The following is a 19,398-nucleotide window of genomic DNA, read 5'->3' on the forward strand; positions in this document are numbered from 1 at the left end:
AAATTATGAATGAAACGTGGAGGGCCCCCGTCCGGGCATCCCTTGGCAGCTGTAGAGGGTGAGGGTCCTTGGTGAACTATGTCTCCCCCGCGAGAGAGCGATCCCCCCCATCCCCATTTCACAGAAGGGGGCCAGGGAGAACCATTCCGCGAGTCGCGGGGAGAGAAAACCCCGGGATAAAGCAGCAACTTGGCTTGGAAAGAAACGCGGTTCTGTTTGACAGTCAGCTGTTGAGATGCCGAAAACTGGACCGATTCCGGGTCTGCTGGTTGTCTTCGAGTCAGGAGCCTTAGAAAGGGTTAAGACTAAAAGAGGAGCGTTCTAGGGGTAATTTTGATAGAGATATGAGCCAATTTATATCGTCCGCCATGTTAATCTATGGCGGAGAACCTCAGCCGGAGTTAAAGGACGGGAGGGAGAGAAACCGCATGCAAAAAGGAAGGAGTCAGAGGGAGATACAAAATAACCAGGTAGAGAGTGTTACTGTTAAAATAAATGCTACTTTTATTGGGGGGATTTGTTACATAGTTCAGGGAAAGGGAAAATGAAGGAAAAAAGGTCTTTTAATAGTGGTCTGTTGCGGTCCCGCTCCGTTCTTTCGGAGAGTAATCTATGGAACTCTCTGCTGCGTTTTCAAATTAATTTGAAAGCGGGGGCGACGGTTATCAATAACTCCACAAGCTGAAGGACTAATGGTTTCCTCTTTCACAAAGCTATGTGCCTATTGTTTTATGCAGCATTTTTACACAGTTTTACATCATATTTGTATGTAAATGGCCTATGATCTAAGGAAGCACTAAGAAACTACTGCTTTATACCTTATTATATGCATAGCCTGATGGTAGTTTTATCTATAATAAAAGTGAAAATATGTATGTGTGTGGCTGAGGTGTCCACTTACACAGACAAGCTCCCACTTCCACAAATAACTATAGCTCCCAACACTCAGGAGACACCAATGGCCCTCCCTCCATTGACATTGCAGGTTATAGTGAGCACCATGAACATGTCCAAGAGTTTGTCAGTGTCCTCCACGAACACCACACTGCCCACCACCCAAGTGGACAATTTCATCCTAGATTTTCTGTTTTTCCTTCACCATAGACATCCCAGTGTTCCTTACTCTCTCCATTGGTATGGAATTTGCATGACCCCACCCACTGCCTCTTTCATAACCCTTTCCTATTCTTTTCTATGGCACAGAGCAAACAGAGGAATTGATCAGCAACTGAACATACTAGAGAGGTTTGGGGAGAATTCACCATGATTTGTAGGAGTAGATACTGGGATGTATAGTTCACCTGCAATCTAAGATCACTCTGAACTCTACCAATGATGGACCTGGAACTAACTTGGCACACTGAAACCCCATTACCAACAAACTGGAAGTTGTAGTTCACCCATAACCAGAGAAACTGTGACCTCCACCGATGATGGACTTGGTCCAAACTTTCCACACAGGACCACCATGATCAACGCAACCTATTGGAGGGGTTTGAGTGGAAATTGTGGTTTACCTTAGAGCCAGATCACACTGAACCCACCGATAATGCATCTAGAGCAGTGGTTCTCAACCTGTGGGTCTCCAGGTATTTTGGCCTACAACTCCCAAAAATACAGTTTACCAGCTGTTAGGATTTCTGGGAGTTGAAGGCCAAAACATCTGGAGACCCACAGGTTGAGAACCACTGATCTAGAGCAAACGTGCCCAACAAACTTTAAGTACTGATGGAGTTTCTTGGGGTTAACCTGGCATGATGAGAGTTGTAGTTCACCCACAACCTTATACATTTGTACAATTAAAAAATTGCTTTTTTTCAAATAACCTGGGCAATGCCGGAAACCCAAGCATAATACAGTACAATATTTTTTAATACTTTTGTGCATGAGACAAAATTTGTATACATCGAATCATCAGAAAGCAATGGCATCACTGTCTCTGCCAAACATATTTTTGATTTTGGATTTCTGGGTAAGGGTTAGCCAACCTGTACTTATCCAAAATGTGTTGGCAATTTATACCCACAAGATGGAGCTATCATTAGTCCAGAAGGGGAATAAAATGCTTGCAGATTTATTTATTTTTTAAAGATATGAATAGAATCAATCTTGCTTCCCACCAGATGTTACTGGACTGCGGTTCCTAACAACCCTAACCAAAATAGCCAATAATTAAGAATGCAGGAAGTTGTGATCCCATCACATCTTCAATGCCATGTGATTGTCACCCATGTTTAAAGAAATCAGGTCATGCTAGGAAATCTGCAATACGGGGTGAGCTCCCATCTGTCAGCCCCAGCTTCCCATGCAGGGACATGAGAGAAGCCTCCCACAGGATGGTAACACATCCAGGCAATGTCTTTGTAGATGGCTGATTCTCTCACACCAGAAATGACTTGCAGTATGTTCTCAAGTCGCTTCTGACACGATTAAAATAAATGTTAGGAAAGATCTCTCTCTATCTGTGGCCTTATCTATACTGCCATATAACCCAGTTTCTGATCCCAGGTTATCTGTTTTGAATTGGATTATGTGGCAGTGTAGACTCATAATCCAGATCAAAGCAGATAATCTTAATTTTATAAGGGAGTGTAGATCCGGCCTTAGGTTGCATCTACACTGCAGAATGAATGCAGTTTGATGCCACTTTAACTACAACTCCCATTATTCCACAGCATTGAGCCATGGCAGTCAAAGTGGTGCCAAACTGCACTAATTCTACAGTGAGAGGTTGGAATGCAGATCGATAGATCTATACTGGATTTCTTCCAACCATTCAAGAAAATCTAAAGATAGCTCATAGCTATCCCATCCTACTCAGTCCCATTTTCCTGACAAAACAACTTGCTGAGATCACAAAGAGCTGTGGTTCGGTGCAGCTGCCAAAAACAGTTTATGCAGTCTTTGGTTTCCTCGTGTTGGTTTTGCAAGTTGGCCTTTGCTGGAGTGTAATCCAAGAGAAAGATTACTTTTTGGCTTCCACAATAGCGGTAGTGAAAAGAGCAGTGGCCATTCAGTTTCAAAAGGCTGACTTGTTCAGAACCTGCCCAAACAAAATATTTCAGCGCTATCAGCCGATCTTCAGGTAACTCCTTGGCTGGCGGAAATCCTTGTTAAAGTTGGTCCAGTTGCCAAGTCTTAAAACTTCCGTGTCAATTGTTTGTCTGGCAAAACTTCCCTGATCTTTGGGACTTAAATGCCAAAGTATTGTGTTCTATGGTGGGAAAAGCCTTGCAGCTTCTTATTTATGTACTTATTTATCTAAATATTTCTATTCTACAAGTTCTTAGGATGGTAAGCAAACACAGTAGACTCTCAGGCTGGATGTACACTACCATATAATCCTGATTTTCAAATCAGGTAATCCAGATTATCAAATCAAGTAATCCAGATTATTTTATTTGATCTAGATTATATGACACACTACCATATAATCCAGTTATGTAGACACACTGTCATATAATCCAGTTCAAATCAGATAATATGGATTTTATATGGCAGTGGAGATGGGGTGCCACGTCAATGAACTGGTACCCATGGTAGATGACAAATAAATGTAGTTTCTGGTTGCTTGAGAGTTACTATTAAACATAAACCTAATATTATAACCCATAGTATACCATATCATAACCTCTGTATGGACTTGACATAGATAGATTGTGTGTGTGTGTGTTTGTGTATTGGAATACAGTAATTAGAAGCTAACAAAGAGAACCCCTTAGGATGCCTTCCATAGATGTGGGTGAAACGTCAGGAGAGAATGCTTCTGGAACATGGCCATATAGCCCAGAAAACTCACAGCAACCCAGTGATTCCGGCCATGAAAGTCTTTGACAAAGAGAAATAAAGACAAGCCTAATATAACATAGTTTTACTGTATTATAAAAACAACTTTGTGAATGCAGCATAGCTTATATCTTTGATTTTTTTTAACTGATTGCTTGAACATTCTAGTTGCTTGCGTACCAGTTAACTGAGAGTTTACTATAATACTTTATTACCACAACAAAGATGGAAAATAGTTTTGCATCACCTTTAAGACAATTTTATTTTAGCATGAGCTCTTGTGGATGGCAGTCCATAGCTTCACATCTGATGAAGTGGGTTGCAATCTATGAAAGCTCATGCTAAAATAAATGAGGCTGTCAGTCTTAAAGGAGCCACATTGCTGTTGTTGTGATGGAAAAGGTTAACATGGCTATTAGGCTGTGTTTCAGGAGACAGTAAAGCTGTGACTTTGGCGGTTCCAGAAAGAAGTATACTCATGCTGTGTTTATTTATTTCGTATTTAAAGCACTATCCAACTATGCCTTAACTCTGCACTGTGTGTGTGTGTGTACATGTACATAATTATATATTAGCACCTGGCCTTGTAAGATAGCTGTTCGAGTTGGAATTTCAGAAAAGGTAATCAATCATTCACCAGCTCATGGCATCATAATATTTGTTCTATTCTCTCTCCCTCTCTTTTGTTGGAAAGGAATTCTCCCAGGGCACTCCCTACGATAAAAGCAACAAAATAAAGCCAGTTAAATGTTTAAACAGAGGCATTTGGTAACTATTGAGCCACAGCCAACAGTTCATAGTCACATTATTATTATTTTCAAGTTGGGAGGGAGGGAGTAAAGAAGCTGGAATGTTGTCATTATAGGACTCTAAAACTTCATAACTAAATTAGTACTGGGTTTAAAAAAATGGGTCGATAAGATTAAAGGTAAGGCAAGTCAGTTATGTTTATCTTGGCTCGCTGACAAACCCACAGAAAGTTGTGTGGAGATCAGATATGTAAAGAATCATGAAAAGACTAAATTTCAAGAAGCCAAACTGGTATTTAATTTCAGTGGGTTCAAAGGTAGAGGAGATTGCTCAATAATTGCACTATGTAACAAAACTTGAAAAATATTTTGTTCCTGGTCTGAAAGTGTTATTTCCTGTTTAATTATGTGGTACAGTAGAGTCTCACTTATCCAACGTTCTGGATTATCCAACGCATTTTTGTAGTCAATGTTTTCAATATATTGTGATATTTTGGTGCTAAATTCGTAAATACAGGAATTACAACATAACATTACTGTGTATTGAACTACTTTTTCTGTCAAATTTGTTGTATAACATGATGTTTTGGTGCTTAATTTGTAAAATCATAACCTAATTTGATATTTAATAGGCTTTTTCTTAATCTCTCCTTATTATCCAACATATTCGGTTATCCAACATTCTGCCGGCCTGTTTGTGTTGGATAAGTGAGACTCTACTATACTTACTTTGAAAGTAGTTGTTCTCCTCCAGAAACTTCGTTTTTGTGGCTGCCACAAACTACCATATGTTGAATTGTGTTGTCAAAGGCTTTCATGGCCCAACAAAGGATTCCCCCAGGCAGGAAACTGCCAGGCTTTGAAGCAACAAAGATATTCAATGCCAATCAAGGTGGCAAATTGCAACATTCACACTTTCCTCAAGCAGACAAGGGTTCTTTCTCCCACCCTGGACGTTCCGCAGATAAATAAACCCCACTTGCCTAGTTTCCAAAAGACCTCACACCCTCTGAGGATGCCTGCCATAGATGTGGGAGAAACGTCAGGAGAGAATGCCTCTGGAACATGGCCATATAGCCCAGAAATCTCACAGCAACCCAATATAAATAACCAATTAAAATACAGTAGAGTCTCACTTATCCAAGCTATGCTTATCCAAGCTTCTGGATTATCCAAGCCATTTTTGTAGTCAATGTTTTCAATATATTGTGATATTTTGGTGCTAAATTTGTAAATACAGTAATTACAACATAACATTACTGCGTATTGAACTACTTTTTCTGTCAAATTTGTTGTATAACATGATGTTTTGATGCTTAATTTGTAAAATCATAACCTAATTTGATGTTTAATAGACTTTTCCTTAATCCCTCCTTATAATCCAAGATATTCGCTTATCCAAGCTTCTGCCGGCCCGTTTAGCTTGGATAAGCGAGACTCTACTGTAATCCCAAATCGGTCCATGTCAGATGTAAAATTATCAAAATTAATTAAACAGTTTAAAATACCCAGGGAGGTAAAATGTGATTATAAAGTACAGGCCCTAGGCTTCTTTGACAGTAGTTGTTATACTCCAGAAACTTTATTTTTGTGGCTGCCACAAATTATGTTGAATTGGTGGAGACTCTATGAGATATTCATTGAAAAACTATAGAAAAATGTGCTGCAGGATTTCCGGCAAGAACAAAGTTTTTGCAGTTTAATAAACTTTCCCCATGTTTTTATGATAGAACCAATTAGGAAATGACATTTATAACCCAGGAATAAAAATCATGTTGCATAATGTTATAGAACAGATTCAGGAAGCTTCGTAAGAGGTGAATCTGAGCACTGATTCTGGAAATATGCTTGGAAAAAAATATATAAGGATACTTTATGACTCCATAAATAGCAAGCAATATGTACAAATGCTTATAAAATTGTATGCATCACAGAAATGAATTCAAATGTTTTATCCTATTTTAATGTTTTATGGGCTTTAAAAAAGATTTTAAATGATATATTCTCATGTTTTTAGTGTTAGCGGGTCTCTGAAGAGAGATAAAGCATGATAGGATCCCCATTGTTTCTTCTCTTTTTTCCTGAGCTCCCCTCCATAAAGTCCACCGCTGCGGGTTGAATAAATCCAAGTCAAAGGCATTCCTCGTTATCAAATCTTAACTTTTGAAATGTTCACTTTCCCCCCTGCAGTTGCAATTGTTTGGCTTCTTTTATCAGCTCTACAATATGACTCAATAGCGCTATCATCCGACCTGGCCAAAAGCCAGAGAACTTTCAACTATCAGGAAATACAGAAGTAGGAAAAAATAGGTTTTAGCAGGAGGCATGTAGATAACAACAGAACAGAGGTTTGTCCTTTGAACCTTCAACACCAACAAAGACTTTTCAAGTTGGGTATCCATCATACGGATGAACGAGGTTTGCCATTTTAATAAAAACTGATTGAGACAGCACCTTGTATCAAATAATAGATTTCACCTTTTGATATGCAGTCTAATCAGGTGGTCTGCAGCTGAAACCAAATACAGTAGAGTCTCACTTATCCAACATAAATGGGCTGGCAGAATGTTGGATAAGCGAATATGTTGGATAATAAGGAGGGATGAAGGAAAAGCCTATTAAACATCAAATTAGGTTATGATTTTACAAATTAAGCACCAAACATCATGTTATACAACAAATTTGACAGAAAAAGTAGTTCAATACGCAGTAATGCTATGTAGTAATTACTGTATTTACAAATTTGGCACCAAAATATCACGATGTATTGAAAACATTGACTACAAAAATGCATTGGATAATCCAGAACGTTGGATAAGCGAATGTTGGATAAGTGAGACTCTACTGTAGTTGTTTTCATGCATCTCAAAGCTTCTTGTAGAGTAATTTCTCTGCTCTTGATTCTTGTCTGCAAGTGAGAGAAAAAAAACCCAATGGTAGTCATTATAAGTTTGCTTTATAATCCAAAGTGCAATATATTAGATAACATATCTACATGATGTTTTAATGTGCTTCTCAGTTTTTTTGCTTCCAGACTCAACAGAAAAATTCCACAAAAGCCGCAATAAAAATACAGTGCTATTGTTTGTCATATTCCAGGCAAGGCCAGGGCGGGATGGGTTTTGGAAGTGCAGACAAAGCAGTCCAAGGATTTATGTCAGCAAAGCCTGGAACAGGAATTAAAATAAGCCTCAGGCCGCTTCTATGCTGCCACATAAAATCTAGATTATCTGGTTTGAGGTGGATTATATAGCAATGTAGACTCATATAATCCAGTTCAAAGCAAATAATGTGGATTATCAGTTTTAAAATCTGGATTATATGGCAGTGTAGATGGGGCCAAAGATACAGGATGCATCTATTGAACTGAATTAATACCTGGAGTAAATTCACCACCCTACCTACACGGAGGCTACCGCCTACTATTCCTTGAAGCTGTGGTTATTTGGATCAGATAGAGGACATCCATTATTCTTTTGCCTCAAAATATATTGCAACATCTTGAGGATTCTTTTTTTACTGTGTAGCCTGCCTACAGCATCTCTTCAGTTCCTCACAACAGTAAATAAATACACCTATTGAGATTCTCCTTTCATGTTCTGTACCATTTGAAGTGAAGTGGATATTGACTTATGTTAATTGTCCTTTTGTGGCTCAGCTAGTTTTTAACAGAGACACCATTGTGTCATTGTACTCTGACTACAATGTTTTATTGTTATTGCTTCATCATTGTGTCTTCACACCAGGCTAAAGGGTAGCAACCAATAAATTTGCAAAACAGACAGCATGCAAGCAACCTTTTGCTTAAGGCAGAAGAACCCTGGAGAACAATATGGATAGCTGTAGGCAAGCTAAGTGGTGGAATGTAAACACAGAATGGTTAATATCTCTTTTATACTGCAATATGTGATACTTATCAACAGACATTGCTAGGACTAACATCTGAGTAGACATGAATAAGGATTGCATAGTTAATTATGTGAAATCTCTATGGAAGCCTCTTTATATAACCCATCTATCTATATATATAAATGAGTGATGGCATCACGGCGACCAACAAAACTACAGTCCCCCCAACCTCGAAATTTGACAACACAACCCATCATCTACGCCTCTAGGTTGATACAACAAAAAGAAAAGAAAAATAAAGTCCTAATTAGAGGGAAAGGAATAATTGTTTTTATCCACTTGCTGCCAGTTACAGGGCTAATCTCTGCCCACTTGGTCTCCTAGCAACCAACTCAGCCGAGGGGACAGGCAGACTTAGGCCTCTCTTAGGCCTCTTCCACAGATTATCTAATTTGTTATTATCCAATTGCTGCCGCTCCATGCAGTCATCCCACATGACCTTGGAGGAGTCTACGGACAACGCTGGCTCTTCGGCTTAGAAATGGAGATGAGCACCAACCCCCAGACTCAGACACGACTGCACTTAATGTCAGGGAAAACCTTTACCCTTGACCTTAACTACCACCTATTCCTCAATACTTTATTTCCCATACCACCATACTTTGCCACAGCAACGCGTGGCCGGGCACAGCTAGTCATTCATATATACACAATATATAAAGAGGTGTGCACATGCACATACAAATATATATGTACAGTAGAATCTCACTTATCCAACATAAACGGGCTGGCAGAATGTTGGATAAGCGAATATGTTGAATAATAAGGAGGCATTAAGGAAAAGCCTATTAAACATCAAATTAGGTTATGATTTTACAAATGAAGCACCAAAACATCATGTTAGACAACAAATTTGGCAGAAAAAGTAGTTCAGTATGCAGTAATACTATGTAGTAATTACTGTATTTACGAATTTAGCACCAAAATATCACGATATATTGAAAACATTGACTACAAAAATGTGTTGGATAATCCAGAACGTTGGATAAGCGAGTGTTGGATAAGTGAGACTCTACTGTATAAATTACACACACACACACACACACACACACCCAATAAGAAATGAACCCTAAACTGTCATATTCACAGTATTAAGAAATGCTGGCAGTGAAAATTAGTACCAAAATGTTTATTGTGAGCCAAATATGTGGAGGCGTGCAGAGGGAGCTGTGCTGACAAAAAGTACACAAAGTGATATGCTCCAAATGAGGTTTAGTACTGACAGTTCTCATTTTTTGGATAAAAGGAACCAAAAAAAAATTAGAGGGTTTTGTTTTTCCATGAAAAATATTCATCTGTTGCCTGCCATGCATCAACACTGAGGTGCAAGGCAAGTGATTTATTATCTTTGGAGTAGAGTGCAAAACTATCAGTGTGACCAGACCTCAAGCCAGACATACAGTGACAATCCCAAGGAGGCAAGGAAGACTCGATCGGTCTTTATAAGGGAACATTAAACTTGCACAATCCAAATTCAAAGGATAGCTGCAGGGAAATTGAGTGATGGAATGTAAACACAGAATGGTCATGTGCCAAACATGTTTTTAAATCTTTTTTTTGGAATGGAAAGAAACCTGGGATTATGCAATTTTCAACAGCCAATATCACCTCGCCTTGTGCCAAAAGCCTTTTGGGGATCTACACTTTGTCTATACCAGGGATAAAAGAGTATGTGACATCCAGTCAAACTCAGTCCCTGGGATAGGCAAACAATCAGACTTTTATGTATGTGTGTGAAAGGTGGATGGTGCAGAAACATGACAGCTACTAAATCCACTCATTTGGAACGAGGTGTGGGAGAAGAGTTCTGTGCACTGCCAAAAAGACAAATGAGTGGGTCCTAGACCAAATAAAGGCTTCATCTATGATGCAGAATAATGTGGTTTGACACCACTTTATCTGCCACTGCTCAATGCTATGGAATAATGGGAGTTGTAGTCCTATCCAGAGAGGGCTGATGGCACCAAAGAACAAATCCCATAATTCCTTAACATTGACATCTGTTTGATGACTCCGGCACATTTATGGGCATCTTTCTCAGTTTACTGATTCTAAAGACACACATGCTGAATTATTATTAGGTCCCTCTTATTTTGGGTATTTTAATCTGATGATGCTATTTCTATATTGCTGCTGCAGTTCCCCCACCTATGAAGTTGATTGAATTGTATTATTGGTGGTTTGATATTACTATTGTTGTATTAACTCTTGTGTTATTACCTTATTGTGTTTTCACTTGTGTATATTGTGCAAATGTATTTATGTCGTTACTTCTGTGAACTATGTGAGCCGCCCCAAGTCCCTGCGGGAAGATGGTGGTGGGGTATTACATAAAGTTTTATTATTTATTATTATTATAATGGAGAGTCAATTCGATAAAATTTGGCTGAAAAACAAAGCATTAAAACATATTCTATTGGGAATGCCAAATAAGCAAACAAAATCACGCAACTACAATTGCACTACATGATAATTGCAGCACAGATATCTTATGCACAACAATGGAAGAAGGCAGACCTCCCAACAATAGAATAATGGGTTGTACGTTTTTAAAATAGCAGAAATTGACAAATTGGCAATGATGAACAAAGAAAAAACACAAGTAACTTTATCAAATATTGGGAGCCATTTCTAAACTTTGTAAAAAAAAAAAAGAAAGAAAGAGGAAAAAGTCTTTATAGAAGGCCTCATAATTTAATTTGTGGGAATCTTTGTAGGGAATTTGTAAATAATAACTATTAGGCCGGAAGGAAGAAGAGAAAAACAATGTAATAACATGTACATGTATATGTATATATGTATATGGAGCCCCGGTGGCGAAGTGCGTTAAAGCCCTGAGCTGGAGACCAAAAGGTCCCAGGTTCAAACCCCGGGAGCGGAGTGAGCGGCCACTGTTAGCTCCAGCTTATGCCAACCTAGCAGTTTGAAAACATGCCAATGTGAGTAGATCAATAGGTACCGCTCCAGTGGGAAGGTAACAGCGTTCCATGCAGTCATGCCAGCCACATGACCTTGGAGGTGTCTACGGACAACGCCAGCACTTCGGCTTAGAAATGGAGATGAGCACCAACCCTCAGGGGAAACGTTTACCTTTTATATACACATACACACACACACACACACACACACACACCAGTTACAACCACCCCCAACCTGGAAGTCTCCATAGAAGGAAGATGTCCATGGCTGAGATCCAGAAATTGTAGATTTGAAGCCAGATTGCAAGTTGCATTGATTAGTGGCAAAGGGGGAATATTTGCTTCTTTCCCACTTGTCATAGCATCTTGTTCTCTCCCACTTTCTCCTCATGGAATATAGCTATACCATGAAGTAATGAAGTAGCGGAAGAAATAACATGGGGAAATATAAGGATAGTTTCCTGCAGCATAGAAAGAAGAGCCGTTTAACATGTTTCAGATAATGTTTTATTCAAAACTTAAAGAAAACAACCTGGTCGGGTAAACTTTGCAGAAGCAAAGAAAAACATTTTGATCCTTCCATAGAGAATTTCAGGGGTTTCCCCCCCCCCCCCAAAGGCTGTATTTACACTACCATATAAAAGACAGATTATCTGCTTTGAATTGGATTATATATTGGCAGTGTAGATTCATATGATCCAGTTAAAACAGATAATGTGGATTATCTGCTTTGATCATCTAAATTCTATGGCAGTGTTGATCTAGCCAAAGTGCAGCCGATCATGACTTCTACAGTCAATAGCCTCCAGCTTTCTTATGATTTCCACATGGCTGGCCAAAATTAGAAAACGATGCTTGCTCATGGAGGCCCCCTTCTATACTACCAAATAATCCAGATTATCAAAACTACAGTACAACCCCATTCTTTCCGAGCTCAAGCTTTATTGTTTCCTGCAGATACACTGCTGCAACCTGACATTGAAAATTTGTGTTTCTCCAGCTCTCCATTACCATCTGCTGCTAAAGCCTTCCAGGTACACATAGGATGGAGAAGAAAGGGAAACTGGGTGGACTTTAAAGGGCTTTGTAAAATGGAGCTTCTTTTTCAGGGGCTTTGTTGTGTCTGAGGGTCCTTCCACGCAACCATATAACCCAAAACATCAAGGCAGATAATCCACAATGCAGTAGATTCTCACTTATCCAAGCCTCTTGATTATCCAAGCCATTTTTGTAGTCAATATTTTCAATATATCATGATATTTTGGTGCTAAATTCGTAAATACAGTAATTACAAAATAACATTACTGCATACTGAACTACTTTTTCTGTCTAATTTGTTGTATAACATGATGTTTTGGTGCTTAATTTGTAAAATCATAACCTAATTTAATGTTTAATAGGCTTTTACTTAATCTCTCCTTAATATCCAACATATTCGCTTATCCAAGCTTCTGCCAGCCCGTTTAGCTTGGATAAGTGAGGCTCTACTGTATCTGCTTTGAACCAGGTTATTTGAGCCAGCACTGCCATATAATCCAGTTCAATGTGGATTTTATACAGCTGTGTGGAAGAGGCACACATGTGATTTTGCAGGCCCTAGACTGAATTCAGACTATTTGGAGTTTTGATCTGGTCTTGCAAGAAAGCCTTCCTAATTTTCTATGGGATTTGCCATGCAATTAAAATAGAATCATAGCAGTGTGTTTACATAGAGTGAAAGGATGCAATCTGCCTTGGAGTGCATCTACACTAGTGCAATTTGACATCACTTTAACTGCCATGGCTCAATGCTATGGAATCATAAGCTTTGTAGTTTGGTGAGATACCTGCACTCTTTGACAGAGAAGGCTAAAGAACTTGCAAAACTGCAACTCCCATTCATTCTACAGTGTAGATGCACCATTAGATGTCTCTCATCTATAGGGTTGCTGCACATCAACACTAACTTGATGGTAATTAACAGCCATAGGCTTTTGTCCTTTGACTTGTGTCTCTGCAAGTCATAGGAATATGTCCCCCAATAATTTTTGGATCCTTACTCTGTCTTCAGGTTGAAAGAAGTTTTGCACCCTTGATGTAGAATACAAAGCCGTGGATTTGGAGTTAAGAAACTAGGTTTTGGAATGAAATCCTTTGCTGGCCATAAATCCTGATGATGTACACATGATGGCTTCATCATACCTTAAAAATAACTACCTTGCAGCATACCTGGGAGGATATGAAATGGGGTGTGACAATTCAGACCGTACCCACTGCATTCCTAAAATATTGTCACCCACATCATCTCCAATGCAAGCACCTGCCCAAGGCATTTTGCTGCCTGAAGCAGAGCCCAAATGGTGGCACCTCTTTTACCTCTAGCACCAACATTTTAACATTTGCTGCATTACTGCATAATTTATCCTCTCCTCAATCATTGTGCTGCCTGAAGCAGGTTGTTTTACCCAGCTTTATGGCAGGGCCAGCTTCAGCAAACCTTGCAGTAATGTCAATAAGGCCAGTGTTTATGACCCAGGATTGGAACAGTGGTCTATGCTTTATTATCTCCTGCAAATGCTTGCATGTATCATAAATGTGAGGATCAGAAACGCCAGTGTAACCATTTAAAACCCCAATGGGGAAGACTTTCAGGTAGGTACAGCTTGGGATCAGATCCTGGGATATAGGGCAGTGCAGAAGGAGCCAATGTCCCAATTTACTGATAGAATATTCAAACCATAGTGTGAATTTACATGTTTCAACAGGAGCAAACTTTGGACTTTTGAATGTAATCTGACTTTTGCCAGATTACATTCAAAAGCTTTACAACTACAATGTATACCCTTATAAGGGATTAATATAGACATAGGCCCCTTCTACACTACCATATAAAAACCAGTTTATCTGCTTTGAACTGGATTTGACTCAGGGTTCTTCCACACAGCCATATAACTCAGAATATCAAGGCAGAACATCCCACATTATCTGTTTTGAACTGGGATATCTATGTCCACACCGCCATATATTCCAGTTCAAAGCAGATAACGTGGGATTTTATTCAGCTGTGTGTAATCCACTTTAAAGCTGATAATGTGGATTATCTGACTTGATATTCTGGATTATATGGCAGTGTTGAAGGAGACATAGTTTTATTTATAGGGGTAATTTAGCACAAATACTAGGCCAAAACCAAGACATTTTGTACCTAGAGAGGAGTAACAAATGGAGCTCCAGTCCAATTCAGATACAAGATCCATATTACCCAAAGCTTTCTGAGTTATTTTGGCAGATATTCTACTAGCACCTCATCAGAAAAGGAAAAAAAGAATATAATAAAAAAAGAATAATCAAAGAATTATCATAGACCAATTATTTCATCCTACCAAATAGTAGGACTGGTCTTAATTTGCACATGCTGGAGTGAACAAGAAGTAAAGACACTATAGGAAATTTGTTTTATAAAAAAGGACAAGATATCAGGATGCTGGACGATGCTGAATAGTAGCTAAAAAGCTTAATGCATGTTGACATGTGGATATTTGTAATAATAATAATAATAATCATCATCATCATCATCCTTAGGACATATTCTAAGTCACTTCTGGTGTGAGAGAATTAGCTGTCTACAGAAACGTTGCCCAGGGGATGCCCAGATGTGTTACCATCCTACTGAGAGGCTTCCTTGCAAGCTAGAGCTGACAGACGGGAGCTCACCCTGTTTTGTGGATTCGAACCGGCAACCTTCAGGTCAGCAACCTAACCTTCAGGTCAGCAGTTCTCCTGGCACAAGGGTTTAACCCACTGTGCCATTGCAGTTCAAAACAGAGCTGGTTATCTGCTTTGAACTTGATTACACAAGACTACACTGCTATATAATCCAGTTCAAAGCAGGTAATCTGGATTTTATATGGCAGTGTAGATGGGGTCTCTGTTTCTCTCTTCTCCCACTTTCCCAATTTTCTCTTACTTCAGTTACTGCAAACTATTGTTTAAACTTAAATAATCCTCCAAGGGGAAAAGACAGGAAACGTCAGAATCTTGTCCTTCCCTGTTGGTTCAGGCAAAGGCAAACAGCTGCAACCTCTCCTACCGTGTTTCCCCAAAAATAAGACAGTGTCTTATATTAATTTGTGCTCCCAAAGATGTGCTAGGTCTTATTTTCAGGGGATGTCTTATTTTTCCATGAAGAAGAATTCACATTTATTATTGAACAAAAAATGAACATTTATTATATACTGTACAGTAGTTGTCATCACAAATCAGCATAACCAGACAAACTGTGAATCCTATCAAGAATTTCTTGTTACTACCATTATTTCCATGTACAACTGGTATGTACATTTACCAATTCTGCATGCTCTGGTGTTCTGTTTGGCAGGCGCTGGGCATGCTTCCAAACAAAAACTTTGCTAGGTCTTACTTTCGGGGGAGGCCTTATATTTAGCAATTCAGCAAAACCACTACTAGGTCTTATTTTTTGGGGATGTCTTATTTTCGGGGAAACAGGGTAGTTGGTGTGCTATTGTTGATTAATATCTCTTGCCACCTGGGCCTCGTTCTTATGTTGCTTGCCCACAGGTGTTATGGTTTTCAACTCTGAAACGTTGAAGGGTAAATGAGGGCATCCTCACAGTCACAGCCCAGCCGTGCGTTTTCCAGGCTTCTGATTCGCTGCAGCATTCTGTGTGGCATTGACGACTAGTCAAAACAAATATGCCGTCTCAACAGGAACAAGACAAACAGATTTTGACAACTTAATGGGTTAGAATGTATTCTCCACCCTTCCCAGTTACTTTCCCAGATACAGACCTGCATAATCCAGATTGGAGAGGAAAGTATGCATATAAAAACAAGACTGCCTGCAATTGCAGCTCTGTAGGCTTAAACGTCCGAAATTTCAATCAATTAAAGACAAGTGCGAAACAAAAAAGCAAAACAAAAGGACACATAATGCAACCACATTTGTTGTTTTTTTCTTTAAAATCACATTTACCACAATCTTATGAATGAAAGACCTCCAAAACCTCCAGGCAGCAACAGATCCTGCAAATTGAGGTCCCTTCTACACTGCCCTATAAATTATAATCCAAATTATCTGATTTGAACTGGTTTATATGACAGTGTAGATTCATATAATCTAGTTCAAAATAGATAACTTGGATTATCTGATTTGATAATCTGGATTATATGGCAATGCAGAAGGAGCCTAAAGCAAATAAATTGGGGTTTTCCAGCTTTTTTATTGTCCAACTTTCATATCCAGACATAGAAACTGGGGGGGAAAACAATAGTATTGATATTCCTGATTTTGGTGCCTTCTACACTGTCATAGAATATCCAGATTATCTGCTTTGAACTGGATTCTATGGCAGTGTTGACTCATATAATCCAGTTCAAAGCAGATAATGTGGATTATTTCATTTGATAATCTGGATTATAGGGCAGTGTAGAAGGGGCCAAAGGTATTCAAAACTTGAGGATGCTAATCTAGTTCCTTCACGCTGCAGGTATAGAAAATTACAGACAATTGAAGCTAAATTTATTCTTTAACCTTAGAACACGATACTGAATGCTTCACTGGCTTTGAATGATATATGACAAAATAATGTTCATTTCTTTTTTTAAAAAAAGTTCCCAGGCTTGTTTCTACTATAGACAATTCATAGGCAGAGGTGGAGTTGAACACAATGCCTTCCGGATGGGTGTGAGGGAACACTTTGCAGTTTGTTGTAATTATTATAATAATTAACATCATTATCCCAGGGCTGACACCATAGAAGTATTCTGTGCTTTATCAGAGGGTGGGTCTACACCAGGGGTCCCCAAACTTTTTAAACAGGGGGCCAGTTCACGATCCTTTGGACTGTTGGAGGGCCGAACTATAGTTGGCCACCGAGCAATAATAATTAATAATAATAATAACAATAACAATAATAATAATAAAGAGGGTAGGAAGAGACCCTTTGGGCCATTGAGTCCAATCCCCCTCTGCCTTTGTGCACCAAAAGCACTAGCAAAGCATCCCTGACAGATGGCCACCCAGCCTCAATGTTAATAATAATAATAATAATAATAATAATAATAATAATAATAATAAAGAGGGTTGGAAGAGATCCCTTGAGCCATTTAGTCCAATCCCCTTCTACCTTTGTGCACCAAAAGCACTAGCAAAGCATCCCTGACAGATGGCCACCCAGCCTCAATGTTAATAATAATAATAATAATAATAATAATAATAATAATAATAAAGAGGGTTGGAAGAGATCCCTTGAGCCATTTAGTCCAATCCCCTTCTACCTTTGTGCACCAAAAGCACTGGCAAAGCATCCCTGACAGATGGCCACCCAGCCTCAATGTTAATATAATAATAATAATAATAATAATAATAATAATAATAATAATAATAAAGAGGGTTGGAAGAGATCCCTTGAGCCATTTAGTCCAATCCCCTTCTACCTTTGTGCACTAAAAGCACTGGCAAAGCATCCCTGACAGATGGCCACCCAGCCTCAATGTTAATATAATAATAATAATAATAATAATAATAATAATAATAATAATAATAATAATAATAATGGTTGTAAGAGAAGAAGAGACCCCTTGGTTCATTTAGCCCAACCCCCTTCTGCCCTTGTGCTGTGGGGGCCGGATAAATGGCTTCAATGGGCCGCATCCGGCCCCCGGGCCTTAGTTTGGGGACCCCTGGTCTACACTGCCCTATATCCCAGGATCTGATCCTGTCTGCTTTGAACCGGATTATAGAAGGGCCTTTCTGAACTGCCATACAATCCAAATTATCAAATAAAATAATCTGTATTATTTGCTTTGAGTTGGATTATATGAGTCTACACTGCCATATAATCCAGTTCAAAGCAGGTCATCTGGATTTTATATGGCAGTGTAGAAGGGGCCATGGAAATGTTCAGGAAAACATGGGGTACATCTACACTACCAAATGGATGCAGTTTGACAATTTAACTGCGATGATAGAATGCTATGGATGGTTGAAATTTGTAGTTTGCTACAAATCCCTCTTCGACAGTGAAGGCAGGAGACCTTGTCAAACTACAACTTCCACCAGACCATTACTGTGTCTATCACAGTGTGGCACTTTTTGGATACTGTCTCTAAGGTATATATTATCCACTTTGTAGAATTAATGCTCAGTGCTATAAGATCCTGGGATTTGTAGTTTGTTGAAGCACCAGCACTCTTGGGACGAGAAGGAAAAGACTTTGTCAAACTGCAACTCCTGGGAACCCATAGTATGGATATTCATGGATATTATAGTTTTAAAAGCCTTCTCTGCCAAAGAGTGCTAGTGTCTCATCAAAGTACAACTCCTATGGGTTGCTGTGAGTTTTCTGGGCTCTATGGCCATGTTTCAGAAGCATTCTCTCCTGACGTTTCCCGTGCATCTATGGCAGACATCCTCTGAGGTTGTGAGGTCTGTTGGAAACTAGGCAAGAAGAGTTTATATATGTGTGGAATAATGTCCAGGGTGGGAGAAATAACTCTTGTCTGTTTGAGGCAGTGGGAATGTTGCCATTGGCTGCCTTGATTAGCACTGAGTAGCCTTTCAGCTTCAAGGTCTGGCTGCTTCCTGCCTGGGGGAATCCTTTGTTGGGAGGTGTTAGGTAGTAAAGGTAAAGGTTTTCCCCGGACATTAAGTCTAGTCGTGTCCGATTCTGGGGGGTTGGTGCTCATCCATTTCTAAGCCAAAGAGCCAGCATTGTGTGTAGATATCTCCAATCTCAGATATCTGCATGGAGCGCCATTACCTTCCCACAGAAGTGGTACCTATTGATCTACTCACATTTGCATGTTTTCGAACTGCTAGCTTGGCAGAAGCTGGGGCTAATAGTGGGAGCTCACTCCACTTCCCAAATACGAACTGCCAACCATTTGGTCAGCAAGTTGAGCAGCTCAGTAGTTTAATCCACTGCACCACTGGGGTTCTTGGGAGGTGATAGCTGACACTGATTTTTTCTTGTCTGGAATTTCCCTGTCTTCTGACTGTTGTTCTTTATTTACTGTCCTGATTTTAAAGCTTTTTT

Source organism: Anolis carolinensis, chromosome 6 (assembly GCF_035594765.1).
Source record: "Anolis carolinensis isolate JA03-04 chromosome 6, rAnoCar3.1.pri, whole genome shotgun sequence".
NCBI classification, from domain to species: Eukaryota; Metazoa; Chordata; class Lepidosauria; order Squamata; family Dactyloidae; genus Anolis; species Anolis carolinensis.